This window comes from Zophobas morio, unplaced genomic scaffold (genome assembly GCF_036711695.1).
Source record: "Zophobas morio isolate AGI-343-1 ecotype UQ-CSIRO unplaced genomic scaffold, CSIRO_AGI_Zmor_V1 ptg000009l, whole genome shotgun sequence".
Classification (NCBI taxonomy): Eukaryota; Metazoa; Arthropoda; class Insecta; order Coleoptera; family Tenebrionidae; genus Zophobas; species Zophobas morio.
The window spans coordinates 4,034,986-4,056,449 of record NW_026972114.1 but is presented as its reverse complement, the minus strand read 5'-3'; the positions used below and the strand labels follow the sequence as shown (position 1 = coordinate 4,056,449).

At 31.9% G+C, this 21,464-nt stretch overlaps 1 protein-coding gene across 1 annotated transcript in view; it reads right to left on the bottom strand.

Annotated features, from left to right (window-relative positions):
- The window catches only part of LOC135125763 (small ribosomal subunit protein eS21), a 567,386-nt gene that overhangs the window by 35,635 nt on the left and 510,287 nt on the right, over window positions 1–21,464 (bottom strand). The gene's annotated exons all lie outside the window — the stretch shown is intronic.

Below are 21,464 nucleotides of genomic sequence, written 5' to 3'. Positions count from 1 at the left end.
AATCATTACAGCAGGTTTTTAGAAGTTTTAAATAACTGCAAACAAGATCCAAGAATTCTGAAGGATAGGAGTGGTCATTGTTTTTGACAGTCGTTAGTTTATTCGTGCCAATAGTTTGAGAAGTTAATTTAATTTAAACAATTTATGAAGACGACGATGTTTAGAGATTTTTACTAACAATTTCATCTGACTTTTTAAATTTAAAACTATCTATATTATTCAACAGAGGTAAGTAAATAGAATTTTATAATAAAATAAAGACAATATATTTAAACCTTTTATACTGTGTTATTTTCTATTCCTTTCTTCAACTTACTAAATTAAATTTTTTTCCGAGAGAACGCACCATATATTTTTGCTTATTAAAGTTCCATATTAACAAAGAGGGAGTGATTTATAGTATACAGTTTACTGGTTAATAATAATTGTTCCGATGTTAACATATTTACTTGGAGAAAGGGTTATATCTAAAAATTTCCAGTTTGCTCATTTTTAGAGATAGATCCGATATTTTTCATAAAACTTACAGTTACTTAAAAATTTCGAAATATTTTTTGGAAATGTAGTATTTCATAGCATGTATAATTCATTTCCGTGTGTCTGAGTGTGCGATATGTCAAAACTTTAACCAAGTCTAGTGGAACTGATAAAATATTATCTATTCGTTAGCACTATAAATTTGATAACGGTATCCCACAATTTTGCTTAATTTTAAAACATAATTTCACAGTTTACCGTAGAAACTACAAATTATCGTGAACATTGTACCTACTAACCAGAATTTATTCATTCGTCCCTTCCAAAAACTTGATGACGTCATTCCATATTTTTTAAAGAGAGCCTCTGAAAGTATGCAGGATAGCATGTGTAATTTTTCGGTATCTGTGGGGTGTCGTAAACGTGATATAGAATCTTTTGTTGTTATTTCGAACCGCAAATATTTTAAAACTGATATTTTTGATTATCTAAAATGATTTATAGAAGTCATATTAGATTACTATTTCCTCAATAAAACACGTTTATTTATTGCATTTCAGCATGACAATTTGTGTGCAAATTACAAGGATAATTCGGAAACTAACTCTCTTTTGTTTACAACAAAGATGCGATAATATGTGAGATCTTAATGTTGCTTGGACGAAAAATAAAAAACAATGAATTTTTGTAGCTTAACTTGTTTCACAAAATTATTTTATTAACCGGTGAATGAAGTAAGTGTAAAATTAAATACTATAGACCGATATAACACAAAAGAATAACATTGTACTTTTATCTTTTATAGTAGTAAATACGAAGTGGACAGGATTTAGAAAGCTGTGGGATATTTAACGCAATATATCTGAATACTTCTTCCATAAGAGGCATAAAGTCAAGGAGAAATATTTTAGGTTAAAACAAACCAAATCTGAGTGTTACTTAATAATGAATCTTGGCGTAATTAGAATAACTTACATTATTATGGATTTTTGGTAATAAAATGCGTTAAAATACAACATTTGCACTAGTAATATATTATTTTGTTTTCATGATTAACTACGTTAAATTATGAAGTACCTATACACCCGTAGCGATAAGTGATAACTTGTTTTTCCCAACTTATCAGGTATTAATTAACCAGTTGATAGCTGTAAGTAGGTATGTCCCACTAGAAACGGGAATTCGTTTCCGGAGGAATTTGTTCCACCAAGCCTGCACTTGAAGGTTATGCTACTCATGCAGAAAAAAACAAGGAAACAGATATTTATGCTTTTAATTGTTTAATGTAATTGTATTAATTTCATTATTTCCACTTTTCAGCAATTTATATATCACAATAACATAAAATTATAACCTTAAATGTCTGGTTTCAAATGTCGATGCAAATTTATTTCTAGGTGGTTGGTGTAACAAACAATATAAAAACAAATAAAATGTACGAAATGGAAATTATAAAACGCCCTTTTATCTAATAGAAGATGATCCTGATTTTGTATATAGACAACGTAATAAGTATATTAAGTTACTTTTTTGAGAACATATTTAGAGTGTTTCTAAGAGGGGGGAGAATTTATGGCTTGAGGTGCTTTCTAAATGTACTCCAAGCATGTGGCAAAATTTTTGTAAACATTGTAAAAACTTATTTTGGCAGATTGGAAAAAAAATATGGGAAATCTTTCGTACGAATCTATACCTCCTTTCATTATTTCGCTAGGTGAATCTGATTCAAAATCTGAATTTGAAAATGACGATGATGATACAGATTTTCATAGCGAAATAATGGAAATGGAGTGAATTGTAGCTTGTCGGGGAGTGATATTTTTACGCATCTTTCGTTCTAAATTGACCAAGGTAGTATGTGAAAAACTACCTGACGTACAACAAAATAAGTAGGAGTATAATTTTAGTTACATCATCCACGTTGTTACTTTGCAGCAAATTTTAAGCATTTTCATTTTTTTTTTGTAACTCTTCATGGACCTGGAGAAGGCGTATAGTAACGTTCTTATTTATAGGCGTTTGGAAGTACTTAGTAAAAGTAAATAACGAGCACTTATGTAAGCATTAGTAATAGCTATGTAGATAAATCATTCAATTTAAAGCCGGAAAAATGTTTCAGAAGAGCTAAACCCATCAAAGCACTAGAGCAAGGTTGTTGTCTTTTACCAACCCTTTTAGTAATCTTAGAAAAGGGAAAAAAGAATTTGGAAGATATGGAAATAGTGGGCGAGCAGAACGAACTGATGATTGAGAATTAAAAAGATGAGATGCTAAATGTGGCATGCGACAATAGTCGTATGTAGAACCCCCATTCATATAAAAACAATGTTTAAGTGAAATTTTAGTGTTTGTTCCTTACATATGGAATAAACACTTACAAAAAGCCGAATAACTGTTTTAAATAGCGTAAAGTTTTATGCTTTCTAAGAAATGGATACCGTTAACTTGGTCATTGCTACTGAAAACTGAAAGTATCGGCAACAATGTTTATATTTCTGGCATATTTTTTAACCTTTAATTAAATGAAACATAACCTAACGAAAAAAGTTCAGGGAATTTTGATTCTTCTGCATCGAATACCAACAAACTCACTAGAATTTCATGGCCAACCCTACTATATAAAATCTTGAACGGATAATATTTAGATGTTTTTTCAGCATATAATTCCGAGCTTGTAGTCTTTTAATGTCGAAGTTTCGTGGAGTGTTTATGGATGTTCAACATCCATTCATCTTACTAACTAACAGTATTTACTTATTTTTGATTGGGAGTACAATTATTCGTATTTGATAGATAAAAACATACAAGTGTGTAAAAAAAAAATAAGAGCCAATTGCCTAATGGATTTAAATATTAGTAGTTAAAGGGATTTTTTGCCATATGAACATGTCATTGTAAGAAATAATTCAAAACGCGAGGAGCGTAACTGAAATTTATTTAATTACGGCATTGTTAACAATACTCATTTAATTTAAAACGTCAAAAATTTTAATAGATTCGTAGAATGAAATTGTACAATTTTACCATTATGTATAGTACTTTTAACCGCTGATTTAGTAGAACTTAAGGTTTAATGTAGTGTTGGTGTACAACAACGTCTGAAAACACCTCTAGCTGTCGTAAGCCAGGTAAGAATTGTTGATATTTTGACAGTATGTACTTAAAAATAGACTTATACACTTAATAATGTAATTTAACCCAATTAATTTTTTAATTGTATTAAAAAGTGTGTTAGTGATGCCTGAGTGATTATAAATTTAATTAACTGAAATAAATTGAATAAATATAATTTAAACAAAAAATTAATGTTTTGTTTCATTGCACAGGATAAACGGAAGCGAATCCTACAGTTCCAGTTCAAAATTTATTGTCCATTTGGTCATGTTTCAAAAGATAGAAAGAAATAATTTTAACGTAACTATTTATAACATACTAATAAATAATGTATACGTTTAGAGATTTTCGTTTTCACCCTTTTATATTTCAAGAGAATCCTAAATAAAAATCTTCGTTTTACTGAATGCATTTTAATTCTTTTGTCCTAGTGTTTCACATTTAAGAACCTAAAGAACCAATAACTTGAAATGTTGTTAATTAAAATTTGCCTCTTTATTCCAAACTATAACATAATTTCAAAATATTATTAAAAAGATCGCAATTTACCTGTACGAATTGTTTTAAGTTTATGTTGTAAAATATGTCTTCAATGAGATTTTATCTCTCTTTCGATAGTACATTTTTATATTTTATAATGGTTTAAACAGGATGTTAATAACTTACGTTCTAACAGATCTGTTCTATGGTGATTTCCTTGAACTCTTTGGAATGTGATAATGTTAGTATTAATGTTGTATTGTCTCCATCAAACTTAGTAAATTTATTACTACTACTAATAATAAAAATTGCTAAGTTCAAATCAATTAATTATATTATTAAATAATTGTTCTTTGAAAGTACTTCGAATACATTAAAAAATGTCAAATAAATGTGACATGGTGTTCTATCTGTATAAGAATAATCAATTTTTTTTCATTTTTTTTACTTCAAAATTTTACATGTTCGTTAGGAAGTTAGTACTTGCTGAGATAAGACTGATTTTGGGAAATGACATACCCTCTAAGAAAAGAAAAGGCGGGTGGGCGGGGCTAGTACTTGGCAAGATTAGACTAATTTTGGCAAATGACATATCTTCTAAGAACACAAAGGGTGGGTGGGCGGGGCTAGTGCTTGCTAAAATAAGACTGATTTTGGCAAATAACATACCCTCTAAGAAAAGAAAGGGCGGGTGGGCGGGGCTAGTATTTGCAAGATTAGACTAATTTTGGCAAATGACATATCTTCTAAGACAGCAAAGAGTGGGTGGGCGGGGCTAGTACTTCCTAAGATAAGACTGATTTTGGCAAATAACATAGTCTCTAAGAAAAGAAAGGGCGGGTGGGTGGGGCTAGTACTTGGCAAGATTAGACTGATTTTGGCAAATGACATGTCTGCTAAGAAAACAAAGGGTGGGTGGGCGGGGATAGAACTTGCTAGGATAAGGCTGACTTTGGCAAATGACATACCCTCTAGGAAAACAGAGGGCGGGTGGGCGGGGATAATACTTGATAAGATAATATTGATTTTGGCAAATGATATACCCTCCAAGAAAGGAAAGGGTGGGTGGGCGGGGCTAGTATTTGCTAGGATAAAACTAACTCTTTAATAAGAGAGGTCCAAATTATGTCAGATCAAAACATGACAAGTTAGGTTATGTCAGGGTAGATCCGGACATAGCAGGTCATGACAGAATAAGTCACATCAACCCAGGTCACGTCAAGTAGAGCAAAATCAATTTATTTTTTTTTAAACTATGTCAAAATATTATATTGTCTTGTCTTATTAGGATTAAAAGTGGCGTTTTTTTTGTCAGTCAACCACTAATGTAACAGAAAATAATGACTGTTTCCAGGCGACTCACGTAAATACTTTTTTAGTCAAAAACTTATCGATCGATAAGTTCCCTGCATCAACCAATGATAGCATAGTATCAAGCGAACCCATGAAAACACACTAAATTTTGTAATGATTAATAAAAGTAATAATAAATAAAATTTTTTCAAAAAATTTATTTGTAATAAATAAATACGCAGTTTTTATATAAAATTTTTGATGAGTTAATATTTTCATTTGGGTTAACATTATTGTTGGTTCCTTGTTGTTGCTCAGGGCGTATTTTTTCAACGATAGCAACGTGATGAGTCGAATTAATTTGCAGGTACGACCGTATATATGAGACACTACCGTGACCACTAATTTTGGCAATTTGGTTTTTATCAACAGAAGCTTCAGCTAAGTTTGAAACTGCAGCCGATAGAATGATTGGTAATTTTTCTTTTCTTAATATCAAGGCGAATTTGCGCTGCTGCTAAAGTGAAGTCCATTTTAAAATTTCATTTTTTCCTGAAAGACAATTTTTAAAAAATCCAGAATCTTCTTCCAGTGGCATTTGGTGTCAAAAATAGTCTTTTGGACGTGATATGTTTTCCTATTTTTTATAATAATTTGCGGTACAATCTGAAACATTAGTAGCTTAATTTTATAAAATAAAAATTTGAGTTGATCACTTACCTAACTGGACATTTGTCAGGATCAGCTAAGTTTTGCACTAACCATTTTTTTTCGGCGAGTGCCGTCTTGCTAAATGGAGGATTATAAACGATACGCCCCGTGGTTCTTCCGGCATTATCTAGTTCTTCGTCAAAATAATCAATTAAACAATTTACTGCCTCCCCACCTCTCCATGCTAGTTCAGAAGACGTTATATGAAAAAAAATTCGTTGGAGTCCTACCGGAGTATCTTGTTTCCATAAATCTGCTATTTTATTTAATTCTTCACTTGTTAAACTAGAAGAAGAAGCTCTTCTCTTTTCTGGTTGCTGTTGTAACGCTTTTCTTTTAGTGTCCCGGGCTTTTCTAGCGCTAGCGAAATCCACATCTTGAAAAGGGTTATACACAATGTTATAATTTTCTTTATATTTTTCGTGCAAACTTTTCGCCACTGTATTCCATTTCGTCTTAATAACCCATTCCTTGTAATCTTAACCGTTCTTTTTTTTTCATATTATAACCAAAGTCCTTCATTATGGAAGCTAGTTCAACAACAGAAGTTTCTTGTTTCAAATCTTACTTTTTTTTCACAAAAGCTTTCAAACAAGCGCCATGTATATTCTTTAGACTTTTTGGTATTTTCTTGAATTAAATTAATAATATTTTGGTCTATTTTTTCTAAGGATGCTTCGCCAAAACGTCTAGAACATATTATTTTGTTGAATCTATAATTTTTACAGACTTGTTTAGTTTGTTATGATATGATTAAATCAAAATTTTCTCTTTGGATTGTCAACCCGAATATAACTCGTGATCTGATTTTTTCTGCAAAATTTGTATGAAAATTAACTCGTAGCTGTTGTTTTTGGAAAATCACGCAACAGTCGCAACAGCTACTCGGTAATTTGTGTCACAAATTTTGTCGGAAAAAATCAGACCACTTGTAATATTATATTTGACACTTTTTGTTAAATAATGTTTGCAGAATGAGTGGTCGAAGTCCTTTGGATCTGATATCATTTATAAATCAAAATATGCGTATGTATTTCTAAATATATTTCATTTGAATAGTTTATGAGTTCGCGTGTTACGTATAAATAGAACACCATAAACAAAATTTGAGAAGAACATTCAGAGAGAAAGAAATAAAGCAAATGTCCTTAGGGCACTTGAGGCCTTGAAATAAAAACTTCATTTAGGGGGTAGTATAAATGTTTTTACAAAACAGTTTTGCAGTATGATGAAGTCCTACTCACATTTCTATATACGCTATCAATTAATGTATTTTCCTTTAAAATGTTTAGTTATTAAACTACATATAATTCGTGCTATAATTTTTTTAATTCGAATTAATTCGTGTCTTTTACTTGCTCCTGTGATGAATATCGTTACAACAGGTCGATTTAGAACGCATTTTTTAAAACAAATATTAATGATAAGTAATTTTAAATTCCCGTTTTAGCTGCGTCTTGTGGTTTCCTAATTGTTGCACTGATTGTAGTACACATTTACTACAATTGCAACATAAGTACCCGTTTTAACAGAACCTGTAGTAATTTTTTTTATTTAAAAATGTTCTCTTTTGATGGAAGAAAATTTTTAAGTTTGAATGTTGAAAAACAGGAACTTATAAGTAGGTTCGCATTACGCAGAGAAAACTTTCGTATCATCAGCACAAAAAGAAGTAATTTCCAAATTCAAATTGTTGTTTAATACATTTAGCAGTTCGTAAAAATTTCCGCGAAAAACAAAACCTATTGTTTCAACGAGTACTTTCACCTAATGCATGAAAATGAAACCATCCTTGAATTCCGGCACAGGGAGTAAACCAGGTCAACACAACACGTTTTCCAATTGTTAACAAAATTCATATCGTGTTAATTATACTAAACGTTTCTTTTTTTCCACTCGACTTGATTCCGCACTCATTAGCTTCCACTTTAAATACCCGATTAACATAACCATCAATAATTCATCCGACACATTATTTCTATGCGCAGCTTCCCTCTCGAGACGTTGATAATACGTGTTCCGCGCCTCTTGATTTTTCAGCCGATATTGAAAAGCGACTTGAAACACATTCCCGTTAAGGGTGAAGGGTTAAGTAGAATAGACACTTGGTAATTGCATTCCTTAATGCTAATACAGCCCGTCCGCCGAAAGGGATAATTGCCTTGAATTCCACATCAGCATATCCTTGAAGGAATTCTGCTGCGACCCCCCATCACTTCCGCCTCACAGTACCATTTATTTTAGTGCCTCTGGAAAATTTCGGCTCAATGGGCGCGTAATTACTTATTTCGTTGACGTGAAATCGGACCGACAATTACAGACATTGTGTAAGTGGAGGAGGTCAACAGACGGTCTTAGATTTTCATTCACTACTGAGGCCTTTGCCGGATTCTAAGCGTGGGTGTTGGTTATTCGTTTGCTGGTAAAATACATCCAGAAATATGACTGTGAGTTAAAACTACTAGAAAAATGAAAGAGTAAATAAAACCGTGCGAAATATTATGTGTCTCTAAGTGGGGTTGAGAGTAGTTAAGCTAACGTACCACGTGCGTCTGAGAATGGACAAGATACACAAATTTTAATTTATTTCCAAGACTGTAACACTACTGACAGGAAATTTAGCTTATTTACCAGTGGCAAAAACTACAAGGCAGTTTAATGTGCTCTAAAAACAAGAATAAATATTTTTTTGTAAAATTCTGAAAAGCGCATAAATAATTTCGGACATTTATGATAAACAAGTTTTAAAATATTGAATGGGCTCTGTGTTTATGTCTGGAATATGCAAATAATATAGTTGCCTATGCTACATTTACATTTCGCTAGCGTATGATCACGTTGAAACCACTGATCTTCTAATGTTTATAAACACAAAACGGCAGTAATATAGTGCACGAAATTCATAAAATATTTATGTATAAAAATAACAGCAAAAGCTAAAAACTATCTTATACATAAATATTAAACGTTAAATCTTACGTCACTCTTGTTTTAAGATATCAAATGTACACGTAACAGTACAATGGAAATTCTAATAAAAAATAAATTAAATCGAAAGCAACTGTTACAAAAAACACTATAACAATTACAACAAAATAAGTCGGTTAATATTAAACATTAAAATAAATTTAAATATCCTACTGTTCAAATCGGTGAATAAATGTAAATGAACTGTATACAATTGGTTTATGATTTAATTAATAAACAAATAATTCAGTGGCTGAGTTACCATTACAGTATTCCAATTTATTGTAAATAATTGCAGCAAGAAAATAAAATGCTCATTGTTCTTCAAAAATAATTAATTTCGAGTAATTGTCTTAAAGATCCTTCAGATACAAATTTAAAAGGAAACTCAAGAGGTAAAACATAACGTCGTAATAATAACAATAGTCATTTATGGTGGAAGCAATAAAGCAAGATCTTATCAACAGACGGAAGGTTTAATGCACGAAATTTTACCCAGGGGCTAATTTTTACAAATGGATAAAATCTCTTTATTTACATGTATCGTGAATTTTTTTACTTCCTGAGCGTAAACCTAAGAAGTATAATAATCGAGTCCATCGGACGAATGGCCGCTTTTATTCTAATTACAGCTTACTAATTACAACAATTTCTATTAAATTAAATATTATTAAAATATTTGTTTAAATATTGGGAGTTGTTTGTAAATAACTATTATTCATAATAATAACATAACAATTGGTCTGATTTATAACTTCTCGAGCGTAAGCCAAAGACGTATAAGGTAATCGAGTACATCGGATGACTTGCCACTTTGATGTTTTCTCGACGTTTCATGACCCCTGGAGTACGAAAATGTGGTTTTTCGTTCCCGTGTGTCTGTCGTCTGTTATTAAATAGACTCGAACACAAACTAAAAACAACATACAATGAAATGTGCAAATACAAAGAAAACTCTGTGAAAACGATGTGGAATATGACTGCAAAACTTGTCCAGGAAAAGTTTTTCAACGAATATCAAATTTCTATTAATCCATCCAATGATTTATGTTACGAAAAAGCCCGAAGTGCTCGAGAGGCCAAACGTAGAGAACTGCAGGCACAAACTGTACATGTAATAATTCTTGACAAAGTTCTGGATATTCGGAATGATCTAAATTCACACATATGAGGAGTGCATAAAATCCAATAATGTTTTAAAATATGTTTTCACCTTGTTTTTACATATTTGACACAATTTTCTAAAAGCTAGTTTTCACGATTTTTTAAGAATGGTATCTACAATTTAGCTCTGAAATGGCCATAAAAGTGGTTTCAAAATATATTTTATATACATCCAGTATATCCAACATTTGCAACAATTTTAGTAAAATAATATGCAATATTTTTAAATTAGTCAGTTTAAAGGTCACAATGATGAAATTCTGGTAAAGTCTTTTCAAATTTTAACGTATCACAACTTTACATGATCGTTTTCCGGGTTGGAACTGTGTAAATTGAGTTTTTTGGGCTCAATTTACACGGTTTCAACCCGGAAAACGATCATGTATTGATTCCGATCGTGGAAGCCTCCAAAATTATATCACAACCTTAATAACAACTGGTCTGTGACGAACTATTAATAATTTGCAATTAAATCTGATACTATTATTAACAGTTCAAATTTAAAGTCTCATTTTGATGTTGTTTGCAGAGAATAAAGGACATTAAAATTATCCTGTTCGTAATGCTGTCTGTATTTTCCTGGATTTTAAGGCTAATACGATTTATACAACCGTGTAATTTCTATTGTCTCTTAGAACGCTTGGTTTGTCGAAATCACTTGGTAGGTTAGCTTTTATCTAGCGTGGATCTATTTTTCAAAACACAAAATTTTTATTATCAGCTTAGCCAACTTTAACTATACCACGTGTTTCTTTTATTTGATACAACCCCTGTACTTTTTTTATTTTTAAAGATAAACATAAATAAATGACATAAGTATCAATTCTTCAAGCTACTAGATTGTCGTTAATAAATATGAATTTTTTGTCTATTTTATTGAATAACATTTTAAGTATGGTTTTAGAATATTTGTTGCTTTTGATATTTTACAAAAATCAATCTTTCCATTTATGAAAAAATATACTAACTGTTACATAAAAGAAAAATCAAGTTGACGTTAATTCCGCTTCTACCGGAAGTGATAATAAAAACGTGAGGTTGCCATCACCTAGATCTTTTAAAATCATACAAATCTGCTTAAAGAGCTATAGGTTTATCTTTACGAATAAAAAAGTTACAGGGTTGTATCAAATAAAAGAAACAAATACAAGTACAATACTGTTATGAAATAAACCCATACGCCACTCTGGTACGACGCCTATATGGGTCTTCTAGTATGTATGTGTTTCTTCTAGTATGTAGTAGTATGACTCATTGGCCGGGTGGCACAGCGTTCGCTAACGGAAAGCCTAGAAGCGGATGTTGCGACGGGTCCAGAAAACCCTCGAAGCCGCGTTCTCGATCCATCGAGAGAAACGTATAGGTTTAAATAAAGGCCACCTTATTATTCAGTGAATCGAGTCTAAGAGTCAAGATGCGCCGGAATTATTTTATACATAATCACTGTGTAATAATCAGTGGTGTAATTCGAGTTATTAAGAAATAAATTGTTGTGTTTAACCCACGCCGCTTTTATTCACCGATCAACGTACCAATACAAATACAGTGGTTTAGTTAGTTTTTAAAATAATATTTGTTTTGCAAATGACACCTTCATAGTTCTTACTATTACTGTTATCCGTCGGCCGACTCTCAACTTTTACGTTTTCTAAACCTTTCATGACCCCTAGACTACGATAAGATAGGTGTCCCCGTTTCCGTTTGTCCGTCTGTCCGTGTGTCTGTTTGTCTTCCTGTCTGTCTACCGTCCCGGACTTTTATTATACAGATAATTTCCGAAAGTCGATTGTTGTTAAATTTGTATTTATATCAGTAATATAATGTAGTTGGTAAAATGCTAACCAAAATTCGTCTAATCATTCCCACCAATAATGTGATGACGTCACTTCAAAATTGTACAATAGTAAATGGGTTTTAAATTGTACAAAATAACACAGTCCTACACATGTAGTTTATGATTCAGTGTTGAGTTTTTACCCGAAACGTCCAGATTTTTGGAAAAAAAATCAAAATTATGAAACCATATTTTACAATTTAATTTCGAATCTACACAACAGAATGCTTTGAAATCTTGCAGATGTTTTAAAGTTATGATAAGCAAGATAAATTTTTAATCGAAATATATTTACTTATCCCCCTAAAAAAATTGATAACGTCAACTCAAAATTTTGGCGAAAAATCCTATCCACAATGTCCAAAATATGATCAGTCTATACTTGTAATTTATTATTACATTAATATTTTTTAGATTTGCATATGCAGGGAGACTCAAAAAAATTAATAAATCAGTCGATTTATTTTATAATAATAATATAATAATAATAATAATATTAATATTTATTGATTCCAACAGGATACACCCACTTACCGGAATCAAGTAAACACAAGAGTTACATTGTACTAAGTACATAAAAAAATTAGAAGAATTAAATACCATAACAGTGATTGTAATAATAATGATAACAACTACTTAAATTATACCTTAAATTAACTAACTAAATATTTAACTTAAATTAATAACCGATAATATATAATGCAATAACTACGACTACATCTGGATGCTGTATTTGAATGAGCTGAATACACGCAAATCGTTTAAAATTCTACACTACTACAAATTTTTCATACAGGAACAAAGATAATTTGCAGAATCAAAAAATATATCAGAACCGCTAGCAATACCATTGTAAAGAGAGTACATTAAGGCAACAGAAGATCTAGCTAGTGCGTTGGTATGAGAAGCAGAAATGTAAAATAACACATGTTGGCGTACTGCAGAAGAACGAGGCACTAAAAAAATTATTTTGCCAAGAAGTAAAGGGCAGTCTAATTTATTATTAAGTAGGTTGTACAAAAATCTTATTGTTAAAATATTGCGACGTGTATAAAGAGATAAAATATTAAACCTATCTAGCAGAGTAGACTGATTGAAACCCTGAGGAAGATATACAGCATGTTGTTTAAAAGCCAACCATTTAAGAATTTTTTTTTGAACGGCCTCTAGATCACTACGATGAACTGCGTAAATTGGAGATCAGATAATTGCTCGATATTCCAGCCTCGAACGCATTAAGAAACAAAAAAGTAATTTCAAAGTGCTTTCGTTTTGAAAGTCACTGCAGTTTCGCTAAATAAATCCATAAGTTTTATATGCGTTAGTGATAATCTCAATAATATGTTTTACAAAAGTTAATCTATTGTCAAATACAACACCCAAGTCCTTAAAGCTGTCTAGGCGTTCCAAAACAGATCCATTTATGTTGTAATCAAAGTAAGTAGTCTGATTTCTTCGCGTGTATGAAACAACTTTGCATTTTGCGATGTTCAGTTTCAAGCGATTCTCCGTACACCATGTACATGCAAGATCTAGACACATTTGAAAAACAACACAATCTTGTATGCCATTTATCTTAGTGAAAAGCTTAAAGTCATCCGCAAACATTAATTTCTGACAAGTAATATTATCAGCTAGATCATTAATAAAAAGTAAGAATAGCAGAGGCCCCAAATTTGATCCTTGTGGTACACCCGACGTCGGAACAAAAGCCTTAGAAGTGAAATTTCTATACTTGACACAAAATTGTCTCTGACGCAAATAGGAACAGAAACGTTTAATTAAGGATCGAGAGGCCAAAGTGATTTAATTTTTCAATCAATATAATATGATCTATTTGATCAAAAGCCTTTGTAAAATCGGTATATATCACATAACAAATTGTTAAATGTTAAAATCAGGTATAAATTCAAAAATAGCTCTGTAAAACCCCAGTTTCTCTTCTGCCTGAAGACGCTACTGTGTACCGAAACACGTGTAGCAGTGACTACGAATATATTATTTAAACCCTGAAAGTTTTTTCATTATTATTAAGATCAATATGGAGTTTAAACACGTATCAGCCTCATCAATACAAACATACAAAGCCCTTTTTTATCTATGACTTCTGATACATACTGAGTGAAAATTGCCAAATTCGTAATCGTCGATCTTTTCTGAGTAAAGCCATGTTGATGTATAGAAATTGACTGCTTAGTTTGATTACTATAAATTTCAGAATATAATGTTTCAAATACTTTGGCGAAATTGCAGAGTAAAGAAATACCTCTGTAATTGGTAACATCATTTGGATTTCCTTTTTTTAGGATCGGACATATATACGCATGTTTCCATAAAGAAGGGAGTGCTTAAGTATAAGATTAAATAATATACTTAACGGATGCGCTAGCGACAATGCACAGTCTTTAACTATGAAAGAAGGAACGTCATCAATTCCCATTGTGAGGGAGTCGTTTGATCGTTTCAGAATTTTCAACACCTCCTGTGATGAAATCGGAGAAACGATAATTTGTGTAGAAGAACTAATTTTAGGGGGTGGTTGTGTGTGGTCCCTAGGAGTAGAACAAATAAAGACACTGAAATATTCGCCAAAAGCGTTAACGATATCTGAGGGGGTAGAGAGTTCGGTACCGTCATACACCATAAGACCAGAAATTCTGATAGTCCCTTTTTTGGTTTGAATAAAAGCCCAAAACTTTTTTGGGTCTGCAGAAATATACTTCTCAGTGTTAGATATGTACCTCTTGTACGCTTCCTCTATAAGATATTTACATCTTGACCGATGAAGCTTAAACAACTCCTCATACTGGATCATTCTGTATTTTTTGTAATTTTTATAGGATAAAGTTTTTTTATAATATACCTATCTGTTTATTCCCCCAAAAAATTGACGTCATCTCAAAATTTTGCCGAATGCCACTTTGTTCAATATATGATGAGTTTTTACTTGTGATTTATGACTGCATTCATATTTTTTAGATTTGCTTATACAGGTGGCTGGAAAAAATTAATGAATGATTAAATTAGTAACAATTCACTCCATTTTCCCAGAAAATTTTGAGAATGCAATACTGCTGTTTTTAAATTGACTTTTACATTAAATAAAATAAGTCAGTGAAATGGAGAAAGGAGGTGGGCAATGAGCAAGCAGTAGCCCCGCCCACCCACCCCTTCTTCGTCTCAGTGTCTACTATTAATATTGTTCAGTCCTATCTCAACAAGTTTTAACCCCGCCCACCCACCCTTTTTTTTCTTAGAAAATATGTCATTCACCATTGTTCTCATTCTAACGATTTTATCTCTCTTCAATTGAGATCCACCTTTCATTTGGTCTAACCAAAATGAATCTCTGAAATAAAGGCGGGGTGTGTGGGAGGGTGAATTATACGTTCTTTTATAAAGCGAGAATGGGAACTAATAGAACGTAGGTTGTTAAAAAATAATATTGTTTGTTTACTACTTATTTGCTATAACATTTATTTCTTATTTCTTAAGAAAAAAATGAGAGAACGGGTGGGCGGACGGGGCTAAACTAATGTAATTTTTTCCTAAAGAATCTTTTATAAGCAAACAATAGCCCCGCCCACCCACCGCCTTTTTATTTCTGTGATTACTGTTAATAATGCTCAGCCATTTACCAAAATCATTGTTATTTTAACAAATACTAGCTCCGCTAGGAGGTATGTAATTTGCTACAGTTAGTCTTATCTTAGCAAGTATTACGCTGCACCAATCCAAGTTGATTTACGTGTCCTTGCAAAATGTTGATGATTTCATCACAAAATTGTGTACCTAAAGTACAAATTTAATTCGAAAATGCTGGATATGTTTCATTGTATATATTTTAGGTGCGAGGAAGTTTTGTGGAAACAAATTTCGACCAATTTTGTTACTTTTAATAAGTTAAGTCTACAAAATTAAGAATGCAGGCTGACAAATAAGATCTTCTGCCTCATCATATTCTGTACAACTTTGTTAAAAGTTCATATTATCGTTTTCTTGTGTTACGAAAAATAAATAGGTGCATATAGTGTCATGCAGTACATTGATTCGTATTTATACTTGATTTTTAAATGTGCGGTGCCTAAGTTCTATCAGAAACAGTGACTAACATTCCAGTTTTCGATGCTAGAAGCCTGTGCCATCTCTTGGACTTTGATAAACATTTTTTAATAAGTAATTTCGGCTATTTTTCCCAAGTTAAATTAAATTCATCTGTACCTTAAACAATGTTTATGTTTTTTTGTTTTATCAGAACCAAACTAAACAGTCGTGTTTTAATTCCGAATTCTTCTCATAATCCAAATCTTTTTGTAGTTGACTTTATTAAGGCGAAATTTAAAGAAACGTTAGGGACGTCTCGTAGTCGGAATAATATCGACTTTGCCTCTCTTTGAAAGTAGGCGACCCGTGTTGCTCCAAGGACTGTAAAGTAACCCGGTCTTGGTACACAGCTTGAGTAAGCTTCGAAGCATGGAAGGATTTGTTTTTTTTTTATCATACTGGATGAACAAATACATTCATGCAGTGTGAGTTTCAATTTTTTATTTAACAAATTCTTTGAAAGTATTATTTTCTCAGACATGAGATTCGAGTTCTTATAAACCTTAACTAAATTTCCAAATAAATAATCAAGCTGGAGCTAACAGGCTGATTATGAAAATTCACTTGTACGTACTCCAGATAAAAAATTAAAAATTATGAAATATTTCTCGAGCGTAAGCTAAAGAAGTATTGTAATCGAGTTCATCGGGCGATTTGTTTTCTTTTTCTCGGTGGACCGTGTCCCTAGAGTAGGAAAAAATGGGTCGCCTGTTTCCGTCTGTCTGTCTGTTTGTACAGAGAAACAGACAGACAGGCGGAAATGGAAGACCCATTTTTGTCTGTATGTCTGTCTGTCTGTCTGTCTGTCCGTCCGTCCGTCCGTCCGTCCGTTCGTGTTGAGTTTTACCCGAAACGTCCAAATCTTTGTGAAAAAATAAATAAAATTGTGTAACAACGTTTTGCAATTTAATTGTAAATCTGCAAAACTGCATTGTTGTACATGTTTTAAAGTTACCATAAGCGGTAAACTTTTTATCAAAATGTATTTGCTTGCCCCCCAAAAAATTAATGACGTAATGACGTAATAACGGATAATTTTTAATATCTACGCTGTAATATTTTATGAACAGATACAGAAAGTATGCATTATTATGGATCTTCTATTGAAGATCCAGTTAACCAGTTAGTTTAATAGAATTTTGTATAATTTGTAGCCGAAGAATTTCTTTGCAGATATGGGCAAAAATTAAAAGGTCTAGAAGGTCAGTTGTATTGAAACTAATTGTACACTATGGAAATATCGTTTTGTTTTTTGTAGGTAGATGCACCTTCATATTTTTCTCAGAAACTTTTGTTTAAATATAGACCTTATTTACTTCTCCGCCCCCACAATATCTCCTTTTCTACCACTATTAATGAGAAAATCGATACACCGGTCTTTGGGAACTACCATATTGTCACGTACTTATTTGTTATTGTATTGCAGTTTGATTTATGAGACGTTGTTCATTTTATTTTAAGTTCTCATTGTAATTAAGTTCAGTTTAAACACATTTACGCTCGAGAGTCAGACTACTCAACAAAAATCGTGTTAGGTTAGGTCTAGTTCGTTCAACCTCCCGGTTTTCCATACCATTAATTCCAAGGATTATCTTATTTAAAGAGAAAACAAAAACTGCAGAGTTTGCCAACAAAGTTGTCATAACCAGCAACAAAACAGTATTTTTAAAAAGCACCGCATCACTGACTAATCCGATTATATATTTTTCTGTAGCGAAGACACGTACGTCCGCGTGAACCAAATCCCTTAAACTAGGTTCTTTCTTACTTTTACCAGTTGCATGTCCATGCGTGTGCAACAGATGTCCTTTGACCCTCCACCCGTCTTTTCCCACCCCCAGTGCGATGCATTATGCAAGACGACAACATTAATCGATTCATAAAACCGAGCGCTGAGTAATTGAAAACGTTCTTAATTTAGTGAACGGAATAAGAAGATATAAATAAGTTAAATCTATTTTGTTCGCTAGTTAGTACGCATGCGCGAAAAGTTTTACTTCCTGACATTTCTCGAACGGTTTTCCCTTATAATGTGCCACTCAATATGAAAAAACTTGCAGGATTGCGGCTATTCCACCCCTAAAAACATCCCTTCTGCGTCGAGCGACTCGTCCGATCACAAAGTTTGAAAGTTTGTTTGGCGCGCGGCGTGACACAAAGTCGGGATTCTTTTCAGTTTTTCAGTTTTCAGTGTCCATGTAGACTTTGAGGGATGAAACTGAAGAAGGTGCGAAAAGTCGCCGAAGGCAGATGCAAGAAGTAAACAGTGCAATGTAAGTATGAAGAATATTATAAGCAAGTGGTGGATTATTGATTTTACTGCGCGCTGCGCACTGACAATTTTATAACTTTGTACACATGGTTTCAAAAGTAATGAACGCTGCAATGTGGAGTAACGAAGACGACCGAACTGATCGGTACGACTGACGATCATTTTGAAACATCAAGCTGTTGCGAAAGTGAGATTACTTTCAACTTCAAACTGGCTCGTCAAAGTGTATATTTGTCATCGTAATAGTGTTTATAAAATCAGTATCAGATTATAATGGAGCTTTCTTGTGTTAAAACAAATAGACGTATCACAGTTTTGCGCTCCACTAACCTTGATTTTTTGTCCTAACTTGGATTTTATTTTTTACTAAGAAGAATTCACACTTTCAGATTTACTAGTTATTCTTGTACATCCACTGTTTAAAAAAATGTTGCGTAAATTAGTTTGATTTTTACTTTTATCTATTCCAGTTGTATAAAAAGGAAAATAAGTTATGAGCATGATGTTTTTGTTCAAATTTTTTTTATATAATATTGATTTAAGGATTACAATATCTTTAATAGTTGTTGATTTATTTATCCACTTCAGGCGGCTGGAAAAATACACGCAACAACATGCCATCGTTGTTTTTATTTTTACGGAACTAATAAAACTTTTAAATAAACTAAAGTATAAGAACAAAATTTTAGAGGTACTTTAAGATTATCGTGTGGATTTGTCTCGCAGCTTTGAAGTAATTTCTATATTTATCAACGGTTGGAATAAAATATTGCGTCAAAATGTCAGAATTTATTTTAAATTCTGACTTAATTTGGATGATACATGAAGTCGTAAAAATTCCTTAACATAAACAATCATTTGATTAATGTGTTCTCTTTAAAACAATTAGCAGATGCAAATTTGTCAATGTTGGCGCATTTCGCACGGCGAAACATCAGATGAACATTGCAGTCGAAATGTTGGTATCCCAAGTTGTAAAGTAAATTAATGTTCAAAATGCTTGTCGTTTCATGCCTATTGATACATTTCGCCTAAATTTATTCCAGTAATAGACCATTAAGTGCTAGTTGTGCTTAATAAAGTTTTCGGCTATTTTCCTTCCACAATGTGCTTAGTTACTTTGTTACTTATTTATAAATAAATAAGAAACAGTGTTATACATTTAGTGTGACAAGTACATACAATATACGAATTAGATTAACAAAAATCTGAAAAATAGGAGATAAACAATTTATATACAATGAACAGTAATATTACACAAATAAAATTAATGATTAAAACAATAGTAAAAATATAAATAACAATGACTAATAAAATAACAAATTAAAATAAAATAACATTAATACTAATAATAATAATAATATATACTATTTAAAATTACGTCGGACTATATGAAACTAAAGAAAATATATACTAAAAATATTAATACATTAAACTAATTCTAAATGTTTAATAACATAACAAGAAATTTCTTTAAATGATGTAAAATTAATTACACTCACAAAATATTTGGATAAAATGTTCGCATGTAACACTCACCGGCGAATTATTTAATACATTTATTTAACCTATTTTGTGGTAAAATGTAATTCTGTTGGCGGGAATTATATTTAGGCACTATAAAGTGTAATTTTGACAACAGTAGGGGACAATCAATGGTATTGTTAACAACCTAAAGAAGAAATTAAGAATTAAAACAATTCTTCTAGTTGACAATTTACAATGAATCTTCGCATGGTAGTTACATCGTCGTTCCGGATATTTATCGCCAAGAAGAGAACTTACAAATTTCAAAAATTGTCGTTGCACTAATTCAATATAGCAACTATGAGTCTGATAAATTGGGGATTAAATATGACAATAAGACTAACACAAAAAAACAAATAAAGCAAAAAAAAAATTTTACGAATAATTGGAGCACAATTTGTTGTATATCCCTATAAATAATTTCAGGTGATTTGTACAATTGGTTCTCAAGATATTTAACCGTTTCCGTAAGTTATAGCGACCCTGTATAAACCCATAATAGTTTACAAACGCTGTAGTATCAATATCAAGGTGAGTTTTTCATTGAACAGAATTCCTAAATATTTAAACTATGTTAAAAATGTATAATTATTATTTGTTTAATCGAAAAAGACAAAACTCTGCCCTTATTTATGTCAAATTTGCAGATGTTTTGTAAAAGTAGACAATCAATTAAATTGTCGATCATGTAGAATATTTTGAAGTAATCCGCAAATAATAATTTTTCACTGAAGATGGTATCTGGCAAGTCATTAATGAATAGCAAGAAAAGCAACAGACCCAGATTGGAGCCTTGCCGTACTCCTGAATTAGGGGTAAAAGTTTGAGAGCTATAATTTTTACGGGGCTTTTATAAATGATTCCAAGGACGTAGTTGGCGATGGATTTCAAAACTCCCGCTTCGCTGAAATTATGTCTCATTATGACAGTTTTCACTTGTCATTAATGTCATTTGTAACCTGTCATTTAAAGTTGTCGTCAAGCTCAAAACAACAAAACAGTCGTTTACAAAACTCTTGCTGGTTGCGTACGAAAATTTTGTTTTTGTGCTAAGAAGCGAAGACTCTGAAAGTGGTTTATTCTTGTTGAATAAGACATTTTCGTTGTTATGTTTTGTTATCGCAAATGGACTTCGTAAACGAAGAGTATGTGCATTCTGTAACCGCTTCTAAGCAAGAATATATCGTGATTTAATAATTCGAGAAACATCAATGTCAACAACGAAAAATCTCGTGGAGGACCTTTTGAAGGAAGTAGTTAATGATTTGAGACGATTTGAGCAGAATCCGCAAACATCTTTGACAGAATTTCTTCAGCGGTCAGGAGTTCATGTTGCAACATGAAATTGAACAATGGACATTGGCGAAAGGATTCCAGAATATTTTTTAAATTAAAAAGAGAGTAAACATGTGCTTTGAACAAAATGGTGAACATTTGCAACATTTACTGTGATGTTTAACCGCAATAAATTTGTTTCTTTTTATTGTAATGAATTAGTTTTGTCATGTTCATTTAGTACAG